Below are 16,124 nucleotides of genomic sequence, written 5' to 3'. Positions count from 1 at the left end.
CTCTAACCCAACTCCTACTTACCTGCCAGGTGAGATACTATGATCATGAAGGTGCTTCTCCCAGGGCAAGGCTCACCCATTGCACTCTAAGTGTGCTGCCCCTGCGATTTCTCCAAATGTGGGAAACTTGACTGCATAATTTATGTTTCCCCTGGTCGGCTCATGTATAATTCAGATCTCTTTGTCTCAGTTCTCTCTCCAGCCTTGTTTGCTGTCTGTTTCCACTTCTTTTTTCTTGAGCCCCTCCCTTCTATACCCTTGTGCACTATCCTGACTTCTCCTCCCGTCTGCTTACTTTGTGCCTTCTAATGCACAATGCAAACTACAGGTAGTGCTGCAGGGCCCACACCCTTTTACTTGCCTTACAGAGCAGCTCTGGAGCTGTTACAGTGCCCAGCTGCTGCAAGAAATAAGTTTGAATGCTTCAGGGGCTGGGTCATGGCTAACATGAGCCCCACACCGAAGGAGGGTGGGGGTGTTTAATGCGAACTATGGGTCATCCAAGCGCCGCAAAAGGCCGCCATGCCCTGCATACCCCTTTTCTCTTTTCAAATGCAGATGAGGGTTCCAGCCAACTTTGGCCCACTGCTTGGATGACATCACCGTATGCAAATCCGTCTTCTACAGACCTTCCCCCAGGAATGCTTGTATTAGTTGTTGCATTTGGTTTGTTGTTTGGGGGTGCTTCAGTATTAGGCAGCCTTCTGCCCTCCCATGTTCATCTGAAAATATGTGTTCTCCCTTCAGTTGTTGTCCCCAGATGAGAGTTCCCTTGTGCTGCCTCAGTTGAATCTCCTTTACTTGACAGAGATGTGCCTGAGCAGCGGCCCTCCCCAGCCCTATCCCAAATCATACTTATTTTGCATAGGAGATACCATGGTCATGACGATTGTTCTTCCAGGGTGAGGTTCATTCATTGCATTCTGGGTATGCTGACCCCTGTGATTTCCCCAAATGTGGGAAACTCGACTGCATTATTTGTGGTAGTGGGGGACTGTGTTTGTGCTTTCTTCTGGTCAGCTCTGGTAAAAGTCAGATTTCTTTGTCTCAGATCTTCCTCTAGCCTTGTTATACTTTCGACATTTCCCTTGTGCTACCTCAGTTGGATCTCCTTCACTTGACAGGGGGGTGCCCGAGCAGCGACCCTCCCCAGCTCTAGCCCAACTCCTACTTACCTGCCAGGTGATATGCTATGATCAGGAAGGTGCTTCTCCCAGGGCAAGGCTCACCCATTGCACTCTGGGTGTGCTGATCCTGCGATTTCCCCAAATGTGGGAAACTTGACTGCATAATTTGTGTTTCCCCTGGTCGGCTCTCATATAATTCAGATCTCTTTATCTCAGGTCTCTCTCCAGCCTAGTTTGCTGTCTGTTTCCACTTCTCTTTTCTTGAGCCGCTCCCTTCTATGCCCTTGCGCACTATCCTGACTTCTCCCGTCTGCTTACTTTGTGCCTTCCAACGCACAATGCGAACTACAGGTAGTGCTGCAGGGCCCACACCCTTTTACTTGCCTTACAGAGCAGCTCTGGAGCTGTTACAGTGCCCAACTGCTGCAAGAAATCAGCTTGAATGCTTCAGGGGCTGGGGCATAGCCAACATGAGCCCCACACCGAAGGAGGGTGGGGGTGTTTAATGCGAACTAGGGGTCATCCAAGCCGCAAAAGGCCGCCATGCCCTGCATACCCCTTTTCTCTTTTCAGATGCAGATGAGGGTTCCAGCCAATTTTGGCCCACTGCTTGGATGACATCACCGTATGCAAATCCGTCTTCTGCAGACCTTCCCCCAGGAATGCTTGTACTAGTTGTTGCATTTGGTTTGTTGTTTGGGGGTGCTTCAGTATTAGGCAGCCTTCTGCCCTCCCATGTTCATCTGAAAATATGTGTTCTCCCTGCAGTTGTTGTCCCCAGATGAGAGTTCCCTTGTGCTGCCTCAGTTGAATCTCCTTTACTTGACAGAGATGTGCCTGAGCAGCGGCCCTCCCCAGCCCTATCCCAAAACATACTTATTTTGCATAGGAGATACCATGGTCATGAAGATTGTTCTACTAGGGTGAGGTTCATTCATTGCATTCTGGGAATGCTGACCTCTGTGATTTCCCCAAATGTGGGAAACTCGACTGCATTATTTGTGGTAGTGGGGGACTGTGTTTGTGCTTTCCTCTGGTCAGCTCTGGTAAAAGTCAGATTTCTTTGTCTCAGATCTTCCTCTAGCATTGTTCTTCTTTCGAGAGTTCCCTTGTGCTGCCTCAGTTGGATCTCCTTCACTTGACAGGGGGGTGCCCGAGCAGCGACCCTCCCCAGCTGTAGCCCATCTCCTACTTACCTGCCAGGTGAGATACTATGATCAGGAAGGTGCTTCTCCCAGGGCAAGGCTCACCCATTGCACTCTGGGTGTGCTGCTCCTGTGATTTCCCCAAATGTGGGACACTTGACTGCATAATTTGTGTTTCCTCTGGTCTGCTCTCGTATAATTCAGATCTCTTTGTCTCAGGTCTCTCTCCAGCCTAGTTTGCTGTCTGTTTCCACTTCTCTTTTCTTGAGCCGCTCCCTTTTATGCCCTTGCGCACTATCCTGACTTCTCCCGTCTGCTTACTTTGTGCCTTCCAACGCACAATGCGAACTACAGGTAGTGCTGCAGGTCCCACACCCTTTTATTTGCCTTACAGAGCAGCTCTGAAGCTGTTACAGTGCCCAACTGCTGCAAGAAATCAGCTTGAATGCTTCAGGGGCTGGGGCATAGCCAACATGAGCCCCACACCGAAGGAGGGTGGGGGTGTTTAATGCGAACTAGGGGTCATCCAAGCGCCGCAAAATGCCACCATGCCCTGCATACCCCTTTTCTCTTTTCATATGCAGATGAGGGTTCCAGCCAATTTTGGCCCACTGCTTGGATGACATCACCGTATGCAAATCCGTCTTCTGCAGACGTTCCCCAAGGAATGCTTGTACTAGTTGTTGCATTTGGTTTGTTGTTTGGGGGTGCTTCAGTATTAGGCAGCCTTCTGCCCTCCCATGTTCATCTGAAAATATGTGTTCCCCTGCAGTTGTTGTCCCCAGATGAGAGTTCCCTTGTGCTGCCTCAGTTGAATCTCCTTTACTTGACAGAGATGTGCCTGAGCAGCGGCCCTCCCCAGCCCTATCCCAAAACATACTTATTTTGCATAGGAGATACCATGGTCATGAAGATTGTTCTCCCAGGGTGAGGTTCATTTATTGCATTCTGGGTATGCTGACCCCTATGATTTCCCCAAATGTGGGAAACTCGACTGCATTATTTGTGGTAGTGGGGGACTGTGTTTGTTCTTTCCTCTGGTCAGCTCTGGTAAAAGTCAGATTTATTTGTCTCAGATCTTCCTCTAGCCTTGTTCTTCTTTCGAGAGTTTCCTTGTGCTGCCTCAGTTGGATCTCCTTCACTTGACAGGGGGGTGCCCGAGCAGCGACCCTCCCCAGCTCTAGCCCAACTCCTACTTACCTGCCAGGTGAGATACTATGATCATGAAGGTGCTTCTCCCAGGGCAAGGCTCACCCATTGCACTCTGGGTGTGCTGCTCCAGCGATTTCCCCAAATGTGGGAAACTTGACTGCATAATTTGTGTTTCCCCTGGTCGGCTCTCGTATAATTCAGATCTCTTTGTCTCAGGTCTCTCTCCAGCCTAGTTTGCTGTCTGTTTCCACTTCTCTTTTCTTGAGCCGCTCCCTTCTATGCCCTTGCGCACTATCCTGACTTCTCCCGTATGCTTAATTTGTGCCTTCCAACGCACAATGCGAACTACAGGTAGTGCTGCAGGGCCCACACCCTTTTACTTGCCTTACAGAGCAGCTCTGGAGCTGTTACAGTGCCCAGCTGCTGCAAGAAATCAGCTTGAATGCTTCAGGGGCTGGGGCATAGCCAACATGAGCCCCACACCGAAGGAGGGTGGAGGTGTTTAATGCGATAATCCTGTCTTCCAAGACCAGAATCTCACTCCATTGGTGGCTGCACAATTCTCACCTCCTAGAGGGGCGATGGTTCGGGATCCAGGACTGGATCCTAGGGACCAAGGATGCAACCCTCCGAGGCTGGGAAGCAGTCACACAGGGGGAAAACATCCAAGGAAGATGGTCAAGTCAGGAAAGTTGTCTCCACATAAATGTTCTGGAGTTAAGGGCCATTTAATAACTGCAGACACAGTACGCACTGGGACGGTTGCCCAGCATCCTCTACGGACTAAGAGAAAAGGATTTACCGGTAGGTATTAAAATCCTATTTTCTCTAACGTCCTAGAGGATGCTGGGGACTCCGTAAGGACCATGTGGATAGACAGGCTCCGCAGGAGACATGGGTACTTTAAGAAAGACTTTAGTTCTGGGTGTACACTGGCTCCTCCCTCTATGCCCCTCCTCCAGACCTCAGTTTGATACTGTGCCCAGTGGAGACTGAGTGCTTTTCAGGAGCTCTCCTGAGCTTTCTGACAGAAAGTATTTTGTTAGGTTTTTAATTTTCAGGGAGCACTGCTGGCAACAGACTCCCTGCATCGAGGGACTGAGGGGAGAGAAGCAGCCCTACTCTCTGAGTTGCAAGGTCCTGCTTCTTAGGCTACTGGACACCATTTGCTCCAGAGGGATTGGTACACAGGATCTCACCCTCGCCGTCCGTCCCAGAGCCGCGCCTCCGTCCCCCTCGCAGAGCCGGAAGATAGAAGCCGGGTGAGTATGAGAAGAAAAGAGGACTTCAGAGGCGGCAGAAGATTTCATGATCTTCACTGAAGTAACGCACAGCACTGCAGCTGTGCGCCATTGCTCCCATACACCTCACATACTCCGGTCACTGTAAGGGTGCAGTGCGCAGGGGGGTGGGGGGTGGGCGCCCTGGGCAGCAATATAAACCTCTTTTTGGCATAAATATAACACATATACAGCTGGGCACTGTATATATGTATGAGCCCCCGCCAATTTTACAGTTTAAGCGGGACAGAAGCCCGCCGCCGAGGGTGCGGGGCTTCTCCCTCAGCACTCACCAGCGCCATTTTTTCTTCACAGCACCGCTGAGAGGAAGCTCCCCGGACTCTCCCCTGCTTATACCATGGTAGACAAGAGAGTTGAAAAGAGGGGGGGGGGGCACATAATTCGGCGCAAATTACATACAGCAGTACTACTGGGCAAACATTAAGTTACTGTGTTATTCCTGGGTTATATACCACTGGGGTGTGTGCTGGCATACTCTCTCTCTGTCTGTCTCTCCAAAGGGCGTTGTGGGGAAACTGTCTTCAGAAAAAGCATTCCCTGTGTGTGTGGTGTGTCGGTACACGTGTGTCGACATGTCTGAGGAAGAAGGCTATATTAGAGAGGAGCAGGAGCAAATGAATGTGGTGTCTCCGCCGACAGCTGATTGGATGGATATGTGGAATGTTTTAAATGCTAGTGTAAACTCATTGCACAAAAGATTAGACAAGGCTGAAGCTTTGGGACAGTCAGGGTCTCAACCCATGCCTGATCCTATGTTGCAGGGACTGTCAGGGTCTCATAAGCGCCCACTATCCCAGATTGTTGGCACAGATACCGACACGGATTCTGACTCCAGTGTCGATTACGATGATGCAAAGTTACAGCCAAAATTGGCAAAATCCATTCGATATATGATTATGGCAATAAAAGATGTTTTGCACATCACAGAGGAACCCCCTGTCCCTGACAAGAGGGTACATATGTACAAGGGAAAGAAGCCTGAGGTAACCTTTGAGGAGGTCACACGAGCTGAACGAGTTATGTGAAAAAGCTTGGGAATCTCCAGATAAAAGACTGCAGATTTCCAAAAGGATTCTTATGGCGTATCCTTTCCCATCAATGGATAGGTTACGATGGGAATCCTCCCCTAGGGTGGACAAAGCATTAACACGCTTATCCAAGAAGGTAGCCCTCCCGTCCTAGTATATGGCTACCCTCAAAGAGTCTGCTGACCGCAAACAGGAGATAACCCTGAAGTCCATTTATACACATTCAGGTACCTTACTCAGACCGGCAATTGCGTCGGCCTGGGTGTGTAGTGCTGTAGCGGCATGGACGGATACCTTATCTGAGGGGATGGATACCCTAGATAAGGATACTATTTTATTGACCCTGGGGCATATAAGAGATGCTGTCCTATATATGTGTGTGTATGCAAACTACAGGTGGTGCTGCAGGGCTCACACCCTTTTACTTGTCTTGTAGAGCAACTCTGGAGCTGTTACTGGGTCCAGCTGCTGCAAGAAATCAGCTTAAATGCTTCAGGGGCTGGGGCATGGCCAACATGAGCCCCACACTGATGGGGGATGGGGGTGTATAAAGCGATTTAGGGGTCATCCAAGCGCAACCCCACAAAGGCCGCCATGCCCTGCGTGACCCTTTTCTCTTTTCATATGCAGACGAGGGTTGCAGCCAACTATGCCCACTGCTTGGATGACATCACCATATGCAAATCCATCTGCTGCAGGCCTTCCCCCAGGAATGCTTGCACTAGTTGTTGCATTTGGTTTGTTGTTTGGGGGTGCTTCAGTATTAGGCAGCCTTCTGCCCTCCCACATTCGTCTGAAATTGTGTTCTCCCTGCAGTTGTTGTCCCCAGATGAGAGTTCCCTTGTGCTTCCTCTGTTGAATCTCCTTAACTTGACAGGGGTGTGCCAGAGCAGCCGCCCTCCACAGCCCTATCCCAACACATACTTATCTTGCATATGAGATCTCTTGATCATGAAGATAGTTCTCACAGGGTGAGGTTCATCCATTACATTTTAAAGTAGGAAGGTACAAATTATATATTCAAATTACATATATGTGCTGGATTCAAATGTTTCCCCCCCTTCCTTTCTCAATTGTGCCCATCAGCAGCTATTCTTATGTTGCTGCCAATGGGTGTGACACATTCATTTCTTCTGTGGGGTACACTGGACTCCACAAGGATTCACATTGGGGTGTAGAGTAGGATCTTGATCTGAGGCACCAACAGGCTCAAAGCTTTTGACTGTTCCCAAGATGTTTAGTGCCCCCTCCTCTATAACCTCACTTCCATGAACAGGGAGCTCAGTTTGTAGTTGGTGCCTTCAGTAGCAGGCCACTTAACATGGGGCTGCCTCAGGCAGCCTATTCTTAGCTATTAATTTTGGCAAGAAAAGAAGAACTTTTTTTATAAGAATCTACAAGGGCTGCAGCAGGCTAGGTCTAATAGACCTCTTTACTGCAGCTCCATCACTCCCAGTGGCGCAGTATACTCCCGTGCCCCGGTTGCTGGGTCACTTGCAGCAGAGGCTCCGGTTTCTTCCTAAGGTCAGTCACACACACACCGCCCTCCGGGATCACGAGGCCGCTGATGGGGGCGGGCCGTGTGCGCACTGGCGTGGACACTGATTACTGGGCAGCCGCTCCACTAGCCACCAGGGACAGTTAAGGAGCACAGCTCTGGGGTTTTTTCTCCTATATTAACCCCATTTTGTACTACCCGCAGTGCATTGTGATAGATAATGGGGCCTGATTCAGGTTGGATTGCAATCCAACTGCAAAAACTGCTAAGAGCATACGCATCCGCCTGCATTTTCTGCGGCACCCCGCAGATAATGCGATCGCCTCTGCCTGTCAATCGGTGCAGGGGGGGGGGAGGGGGGTCAACAACACTTCATTTCCAAGTCGGAGATGGAGCGGTGTGGGGGCACGGTTTCAAAATGGGGTCGGCAACGGAGAAACAGGAGGCGTGGTCAGAGCAGCTGCATGACATCACATGGGCCAGACTCTGCCAGTGGAGCCCCAGCGTCATGCGGTAGATTTTGTAGAGGCCGGGAGGACTTCTGTTCCTGGGAACTAGCTGTGTTGTGCAGCTTTATTCCTCTGCACCTACCTCTGGCAAGAAAGGACGCACCTCGCACTTTCTTGTTTCTTTGTGACCGAAAGGACTGCATTTGATAATGCGGAGCTTTCTTATGCTGTGAGGGAACATAAGGTAAAAAATTTGATTTTCCAGCTGTAGCTGTGCGTGTTAATGCTTTGTCCATCCTAGGGGAGGATTCCCATCGTAACCTGTCCGTTGATGGGAAAGGATACGCCATAAGAATCCTTTTGGAAATCTGCAGTCTTTTATCTGGAGATTCCCAAGCTTTTTCACATAACTCGTTCAGCTCGTGTAACCCCCTCAAAGGTTACCTCAGGCTTCTTTCCCTTGTACATATGTACACTCTTGTCAGGGACAGGGGGTTCCTCTGTGATGTGCAAAACATCTTTTATTGCCATAATCATATATCGAATGGATTTTGCCAATTTTGGCTGTAACTTTGCATCATCGTAATCGACACTGGAGTCAGAATCCGTGTCGGTATCTGTGTCAACAATCTGGGATAGTGGGCGCTTATGAGACCCTGACAGTCCCTGCAACATAGGATCAGGCATGGGTTGAGACCCTGACTGTCCCAAAGCTTCAGCCTTGTCTAATCTTTTGTGCAATGAGTTTACACTAGCATTTAAAACATTCCACATATCCATCCAATCAGGTGTCAGCGGAGACACCACATTCATTTGCTCCTGCTCCTCTCTATTATAGCCTTCTTCCTCAGACATGTCGACACACGTGTACCGACACACCACACACACAGGGAATGCTTTTTCTGAAGACAGTTTCCCCACAAGGCCCTTTGGAGAGACAGAGAGAGAGTATGCCAGCACACACCCCAGCGCTATATAACCCAGGAATAGCACCGTAACTTAATGTTTGTCCAGTAGCGCTGCTGTATGTAATTTGCGCCGAATTATGTCCCCCCCCTCTCTTTTCAACCGTCTTCTCTACCGTGGTATAATCAGGGGAGAGTCCGGGGAGCTTCCTCTCAGCGGTGCTGTGGAGAAAAAATGGCGCTGGTGTGTGCTGAGGGAGAAGCCCCGCCCCCTCGGCGGCGGGCTTCTGTCCCGCTTAAACTGTAAAATTGGCGGGGGCTCATACATATATACAGTGCCCAGCTGTATATATGTTATATTTTTGCCAAAAAGAGGTTTATATTGCTGCCCAGGGCGCCCCCCCTGCGCCCTGCACCATTACAGTGGCCGGATTATGTGAGGTGTATGGGAGCAATGGCGCACAGCTGCAGTGCTGTGCGTTTCCTCAGTGAAGATCATGAACTCTGTGGAGCCCGTGTATCCCCATGGTCCTTACAGAGTCCCCAGCTTCCTCTAGGACGGTAAATCCTTTTCTCTTAGTCTGAAGAGGATGCTGGGCACCCGTCCCAGTGTGTACTGTGTCTGCAGTTATTAAATGGCCCTTAACTCCAGAACATTTATGTGGAGACAACTTTCCTGACTTGACCATCTTCCTTGGACGTTTTCCCCCTGTGTGACTGCTCCCCAGCCTCGGAGGGTTGCATCCGTGGTCCCTAGGATCCAGTCCTGGATCCCGAACCATCGCCCCTCTAGGAGGTGAGAACTGTGCAGCCACCAATGGAGTGAGATTCTGGTCTTGGAAGACAGGATTATCCTCCGATGCATGTGTAGGTGGGATCCGGACCACTTGTCCAACAGGTCCCACTGGAACACTCTGGCATGGAACCTGCCAAACTGAATGGCCTCGTAGGCCACAACCATCTTCCCCAGCAACCGAATGCATTGATGGATTAACACTCTTGCTGGTTTCAGAATGTGTTTGACCAGACTCTGGATCTCCATAGCTTTTCCACTGGAAGAAAACCTCTTCTGTGTCCAGTATGACTCCCAAAAACAACAACCGCGTCATTGGGACCAACTGCGGTTTTGGCAAGTTTAGGAGCCAACCATGTTGTTGAAGAACTGTCAGGGAGAGTGCAATGTTTTGCACCAACTGGTCCCTGGATCTCGCCTTTATCAGGAGATCATCCAAGTATGGGATAATTGTGACTCCTTGCTTGCGAAGGAGAACCATCACTTCCGCCATCATCCTGGTGAAAATCCTCGGAGCTGTGGACAGACCAAACGGCAACGTCTGAAATTGGTAATGACAATCCTGAATTGCAAACCTTAGGTAGCTTGATGCAGTGGCTAAATGGGAACATGTAAGTAGGCATCCTTTATGTCTACCAAAACCATGAAATCTCCTTCCTCCGGACTGGAGATCACTACCCTGAGAGATTCCATCTTGAAATTGAATTTCTTTAGGAAGAAATTGAGGGATTTCAGATTTAAGATTGGTCTGACTGAGCCGTCCGGCTTCGGGACCACGAAGAGGCTTGAATAAAAACCTTCTCCCTGCTGACTAAGGCCAATTTGAACAATCAGTGAGGGGGAACGTCTTGAAACCCCAGTTTGTACCCTTGGGACACTATTTGTAAAACCCACGAGTCCAGGTCCGAATGAATCCAGAACTGACTGAAGAGTTTTAGACGTGCCCCCACTGGTGTGGGCTCCTGCAAGAAAGCCCCAGCGTCATGCAGTGGATTTGTCAGAAGCAGAGGACAATCTCTGCTCCTGCGATCTTGAAGAGGCTATAGACCTCTTCTTTCTCCTTCCTCTACCTGCAAAGAAAAGGGAATCTTAACTTCTTGCATATCTATTGGGCCAAAATGACTGCGTTAGATAATGATGCGTCTTCATCCGTTGAGAGGGAACATAGGACAAGAAGGTTGACTTACCTGCGGGAGCTGCCGAGATCAAATTAACTAGGCCGTCGCCAAACAAGGCTTCACCTTCATAGGGAAGAGACTCCCTTTCTTCTTGGAGTCAGCATCAGCATTCCCTTGGTGAATCCACAATGCCCTCCTATCCGAGACTGCCATGAAATTGGCCCGTGAACTCAATGTTTTTTTCCTGGGTCATATAGTGCTGGGGTGTGTGCTGGCATACTCTCTCTCTCTGTCTCTCCAAAGGGCCTTGTTGGGGAACTGTCCTCAGATAAGAGGATTCCCTGAGTGTATGGTGTGTCGGTACACGTGTGTCGACATGTCTGAGGTAGAAGGCTCTCCTAGAGAGGAGCAGGAGCAAATTAATGTGGTGTCTCCGTCGACAACGCCGACACCTGTCTGGATGGATATGTGGAATGTTTTAAGTGCTAATGTAAACTTATTGCACAAGAGATTAGACAAAGCTGAAGCTAGGGAACAGTCAGGGAGTCAACCCATGCCTGTCCCTATGTCGCAGGGACCTTCGGGGTCTCAAAAGCGCCCACTATCCCAAATAGTTGACACAGATACCGACACGGATTCTGACTCCAGTGTCGACTACGATGATGCAAAGTTACAGCCAAAATTGGCTAAATGTATTCGATATATGATTATTGCAATAAAAGATGTTTTGCACATCACAGAGGAACCCCCTGTCCCTGACACGAGGGTACACATGTATAAGGGAAAGAAACCTGAGATAACCTTTCCCCCCTCACATGAGTTGAACGAATTATGTGAAAAAGCTTGGGAATCTCCAGACAAAAAGCTGCAGATTCCCAAAAGGATTCTTATGGCGTATCCTTTCCTGCCAATGGACAGGATACGGTGGGAATCCTCCCCTAGGGTGGATAAATCATTGACACACTTATCCAAAAAGGTAGCGCTGCCATCCCAGGATACGGCTACCCTCAGGGACCCTGCTGACCGCAAGCAGGAGGTTACCCTAAAGTCCATTTACACACATTCTGGTACCTTACTCAGACCGGCAATTGCGTCGGCCGGGGTTGTAGCGCGGTAGCAGCATGAACAGATCCCTTATTAGCAGAGATTGAGACCCTAGATAAGGATGCTATGTTATTGACCATAGGGCATATAAAAGATGCTGTCCTATATATGAGAGATGCTCAAAGAGACATTAGTCTACTGGGTTCTAGAATAAACGCTATGTCGATTTCTGCTAGACGAGTCCTATGGACCCGGCAATGGACAGGTGATGCCGACTCAAAAAGGCATATGGAGGTTTTACCTTACAGGGGTGAGGAATTGTTTGGGGAAGGTCTCTCGGACCTAGTCTCCACAGCTACAGCTGGTAAATCAAATTTTTTGCCTTATATTCCCTCACAGCCTAAGACAGCACCACATTATCAAATGCAGTCCTTTCGATCACAGAGAAACAAGAAAGTACGAGGTGCGTCCTTTCTTGCCAGAGGTAAGGGCAGAGGGAAAAAGCTGCACAACACAGCTAGTTCCCAGGAACAGAAGTCCTCCCCGGCCTCTACAAAATCCACTGCATGACGCTGGTGCTCCGCTAAAGGAGTACGCCCCAGTGGGGGCACGTCTTCGAGTTTTCAGCCACATCTGGGTTCATTCGCAGGTGAATCCCTAGGCAATAGAAATTGTTTCTCAGGGTTACAAGCTGGAATTCGAAGAGGTGCCTCCTCGCCGGTTTTTCAAATCGGCCCTACCATCTTTTCCCCTGGAAAGGGAGATAGTGTTAAATGCAATTCACAAATTGTATCTTCAACAGGTGGCGGTCAAGGTTCCCCTGCTTCAACAAGGAAGGGGAAATTATTCGACCCTGTTTGTAGTCCCGAAACCGGACGGTTTGGTCAGACCCATATTAAATTTAAAATCCCTGAACCTATACTTGAAAAGGTTCAAGTTCAAGATGGAATCGCTAAGAGCGGTCATCGCCAGCCTAGAGGGGGGGGGGATTTTATGGTATCTCTGGACATAAAGGAGGCATACCTTCATGTACCCATTATCCACCTCATCAGGCGTACCTAAGATTTGTGGTACAGTATTGTCATTACCAATTTCAGACGTTGCCGTTTGGTCTCTCCAGAATTTTCCCCGAGAATTTTCACCAAGGTAATGGCGGAAATTATGGTGCTCCTGCAAAAGCAAGGTGTCACAATTATCCCGTACTTGAACGATCTCCTCATAAAAGCGAGATCAAGAGAGCAGTTGCTGAACAGCGTATAACTTTCACTGAAGGTGTTACAGCAACACAGCTGGATTCTCAATATCCCGAAGTCGCAGTTGGTTCCTACGACTCGTCTGACTTTGCTTGGGCATGATTCTGGATACGGACCAGAAAAAGGTTTATCTTCCGATAGAAAAGGCCCAGGAACTCATGACTCTGGTCAGGAACCTATTGAAACCAAAGGGTGTGGAGTGTAAGAGGGTGAGGGACTCACAAGCCCGAAGCTTTATTGAAAGACAGACACATATAAAGGGAGGATTAATAAATACAAAGATATCCTTTACTATAGAATGTAGTCCAATCCGGTCTTTCAACTTTTCCACAACTGAAAAACGGATAGTGTTCCCAAGCCTTCCATCCTGGAATATCTTCAGTCTCTCGCCAAAGAAGAAAACAATCCCTCCAGCAGACTCTTCAACCACGATACAAGATCACAGCCAAAAGGGCGAGAAGCAACTACACTTGCGTTTAACCAAAATGGCTAAAACTTAGTGGAGGAAAGTGCAGTGCACCAAAACATAAGCTGACACAATCATGGAGAATGCGCCAGCATATATGCTCTTCTAACAAGGGCCCTCATTCCGAGTTGTTCGCTCGGTAAAAATCTTCGCATCGCAGCGATTTTAAGCTTAATGCGCATGCGCAATGTCTGCACTGCGACTGCGCCAAGTAAATTTGCTATGCAGTTAGGAATTTTACTCACGGCATTTTCATCGTTCTGGCGATCGTAATGTGATTGACAGGAAATGGGTGTTACTGGGCGGAAACAGGCCGTTTTATGGGCGTGTGGGAAAAAACGCTACCGTTTCCGGAAAAAACGCAGGAGTGGCCGGAGAAACGGAGGAGTGTCTGGGCGAACGCTGGGTGTGTTTGTGACGTCAAACCAGGAACGACAAGCACTGAACTGATCGCAGATGCCGAGTAAGTCTGAAGCTACTCAGAAACTGCTACGAGGTGTGTAATCGCAATATTGCGAATACATCGTTCGCAATTTTAAGATGCTAAGATTCACTCCCAGTAGGCGGCGGCTTAGCATGAGCAAATCTGCTAAAATCCGCTTGCGAGCGAACAACTCGGAATGAGGGCCTATATTTTGCAAACCTGCTCTTGTTCCCTCCAGCTGCTCCATGTAGATTTGACGTCTGGCAAGGTGCATAACCCACTGACAAGCAGGCACACTCCTGCATGAGTTTTCACTCTCACTAGCTGGATGATACACATTCATTTGCATGTGCTCCACCTCCGACACACCGCCCACCCAACCACCCAGTCACCAGAGCCACCCACAAGCCAACTGGCTCCGTGATTTAATTTGCACAGTGCAGTCATCCAGGCAGCATGTCCTTCTCAATGGAATAATCTCTGGTTCCATGGAATCTTCCGCATTGGAATGCTGCGGAACAAAAATGATTTAAACATTCAGCTTGCTAGCATTCAATGTACCTGCGGCTTGGCTCTAGCACATGGGTCTTCATCCTGTGGCCCTCCAGCTGCTGTGAAACTACACATCCCAGCATGCCCTGCCATAGTTTTGCTATTAAGGTATGCTAAAACTGAGGCAGGGCATGCTGGGATATGTAGTTCCACAGCAGCTGGAGGGTCGCAGGTTGAAGACCCATGTTCTAGCATGCCTGTTCTATGATGCATGTTCCGTGATGTCACAATCAGCTTGGAATGGGGTGTCTAGCATGCATTTACTGACAGCCACTTGAGGGAGACACACATCAGGAGATGCAGCATATCGGAGGTCTTCGATGCCTTTCCAGCAAATGCACACCACCAGCTGCTGGTCTGGACACAAAGCAATGCCCACAATTGAAGGCTCAAAATGCCCAACTACAGGATTAATGTAAGTAGTGAATTTAGGAATGAATTTAAAAGTAGGAAATTAAGTTAGTTCACAAGTACATTCAAATTCAGATCTAAAGTCTAGGTAGGCCTCACGTCCTGGCAGCCCCCAGCATTTAAAAATGCCTTGATTAGAGTTAGGGAATTAAATGTAGATAAGAAGTAGACACAAAATAAGACTCCACAGAGCAATTATCAGGTGTCTTTATCAATTGTTGCATTTAAAAAATCAAGCAATTAGGGAACACAATGTTGTGACAATGTAACCCTATTTGCAAAATAGTACTAAATAAGTTTGTCGATGTAAGACATTTGCAAAGGCGCAAACAAAACACGCTGGAAAATGCAACTGAATCTGTTTTTGGAGGTTAGAATAGATGCAGGATCAAGTAGCTCAATGGGTAGGGTGTTTGATTAGAATTCAACAGGTTATAGGTTTGAATCCTGGGTATGGTAGTTTGAGATGTGTTATTTAATAAAGTATGTTTATATATTAGTCACACATGGCTTACTTGTATAAATGGCATGTCACCAGTTAGTGCTGACTGCTGATATGCCATTTGCACAAACACGCCATGTGTGACTGTATATGCATTTAAGGAGGGCAATACCACAAACCATTGAGTGTCAAGTATACTAGATATATCTTCATATCTCATGTGCTTTCTCTGAGACCAATCTTGTTATGCCCCTTCCCCACAAGGCATGCGCCTTTTGTCCATATTGCAAAAATGGGGAGGGAGGGGGGGGGCATATAATTCTCTGTCACAGGGCACCAAAAAGTCTAGTTATGGCTCTGGTATGCATTATGTAATCTGGCAGACCATCTCTCCAACACTGTCTGGTTGGAATAGAAATCCGGTTATCTATGTGAGCAAATGACCATCAACGATTTACTCTCAAACACTTGAAAATGGACAAAAATGGTCCCCTAAACAAATTGGTTAAATTTTGGGTTTAACCAATTTGTGTAATGACCATTTTTGACCACTTTTCTAGTGTTTGGGAGCAAATGGTTAATTGACATTTGCTCCTATACATTACCAGATTTTCATGCCATCCATCCAGACTGGATAGATAGCCTGACAGATAATTGTGTAGTGTACGCCCAGGATAACTGTCAGTTGTGCTTTCTTTTATGACGGCACATAAATGGGTGGGCAGATCCAGGGCAAGCACTGCCCACTCATGCATAGTTGTCAACTGATGTGAAGTTCCAGGGGGCAATCTCAGTTATAAAGAAAAGTATCTGGAAATTGTCCCTAGTTTAAAAAAAAAAAAAAAAAAGAAATTGATCAACTCCATTTATTTAGTATGCTATCCCAGGTGATAGGATGCCGGCAGTCAGAACAACATACTTTATTAAATAACACATCTCAAACTACCATACCCAGGATTCAAACCTATAACCTGTTGAATTCTAATCAAACACCCTACCCATTGAGCTATTTGATC

The 16,124-nt window shown here is 48.1% G+C and overlaps 5 non-coding genes and 2 pseudogenes across 5 annotated transcripts; all 7 read left to right on the top strand.

Moving 5' to 3' along the window:
- Positions 1-14: 14 nt before the first annotated feature.
- On the top strand, positions 15-166 carry LOC134998019 (U1 spliceosomal RNA; annotated as a pseudogene).
- Positions 167-851: 685 nt separating this feature from the next.
- On the top strand, positions 852-1,015 carry LOC134997848 (U1 spliceosomal RNA). The gene has a single exon (XR_010200224.1). It is a non-coding gene; the product is annotated as a U1 spliceosomal RNA (small nuclear RNA).
- A 152-nt stretch (positions 1,016-1,167) lies between these two features.
- LOC134997970 (U1 spliceosomal RNA) lies at positions 1,168-1,309 on the top strand (annotated as a pseudogene).
- Positions 1,310-1,999: 690 nt separating this feature from the next.
- On the top strand, positions 2,000-2,163 carry LOC134997882 (U1 spliceosomal RNA). The gene has a single exon (XR_010200255.1). It is a non-coding gene; the product is annotated as a U1 spliceosomal RNA (small nuclear RNA).
- A 152-nt stretch (positions 2,164-2,315) lies between these two features.
- Positions 2,316-2,478, top strand: LOC134997902 (U1 spliceosomal RNA). The gene has a single exon (XR_010200274.1). It is a non-coding gene; the product is annotated as a U1 spliceosomal RNA (small nuclear RNA).
- Positions 2,479-3,148: 670 nt separating this feature from the next.
- Positions 3,149-3,312, top strand: LOC134997842 (U1 spliceosomal RNA). Its single transcript, XR_010200218.1, has one exon. It is a non-coding gene; the product is annotated as a U1 spliceosomal RNA (small nuclear RNA).
- A 152-nt stretch (positions 3,313-3,464) lies between these two features.
- LOC134997947 (U1 spliceosomal RNA) lies at positions 3,465-3,627 on the top strand. Its single transcript, XR_010200318.1, has one exon. It is a non-coding gene; the product is annotated as a U1 spliceosomal RNA (small nuclear RNA).
- Positions 3,628-16,124: the final 12,497 nt, after the last annotated feature.

This window comes from Pseudophryne corroboree, unplaced genomic scaffold (assembly GCF_028390025.1).
Source record: "Pseudophryne corroboree isolate aPseCor3 unplaced genomic scaffold, aPseCor3.hap2 scaffold_147, whole genome shotgun sequence".
Classification (NCBI taxonomy): domain Eukaryota; kingdom Metazoa; phylum Chordata; class Amphibia; order Anura; family Myobatrachidae; genus Pseudophryne; species Pseudophryne corroboree.
Note: the sequence above shows the minus strand (reverse complement) of the source record. Positions and strands in the feature narration are given on the sequence as shown.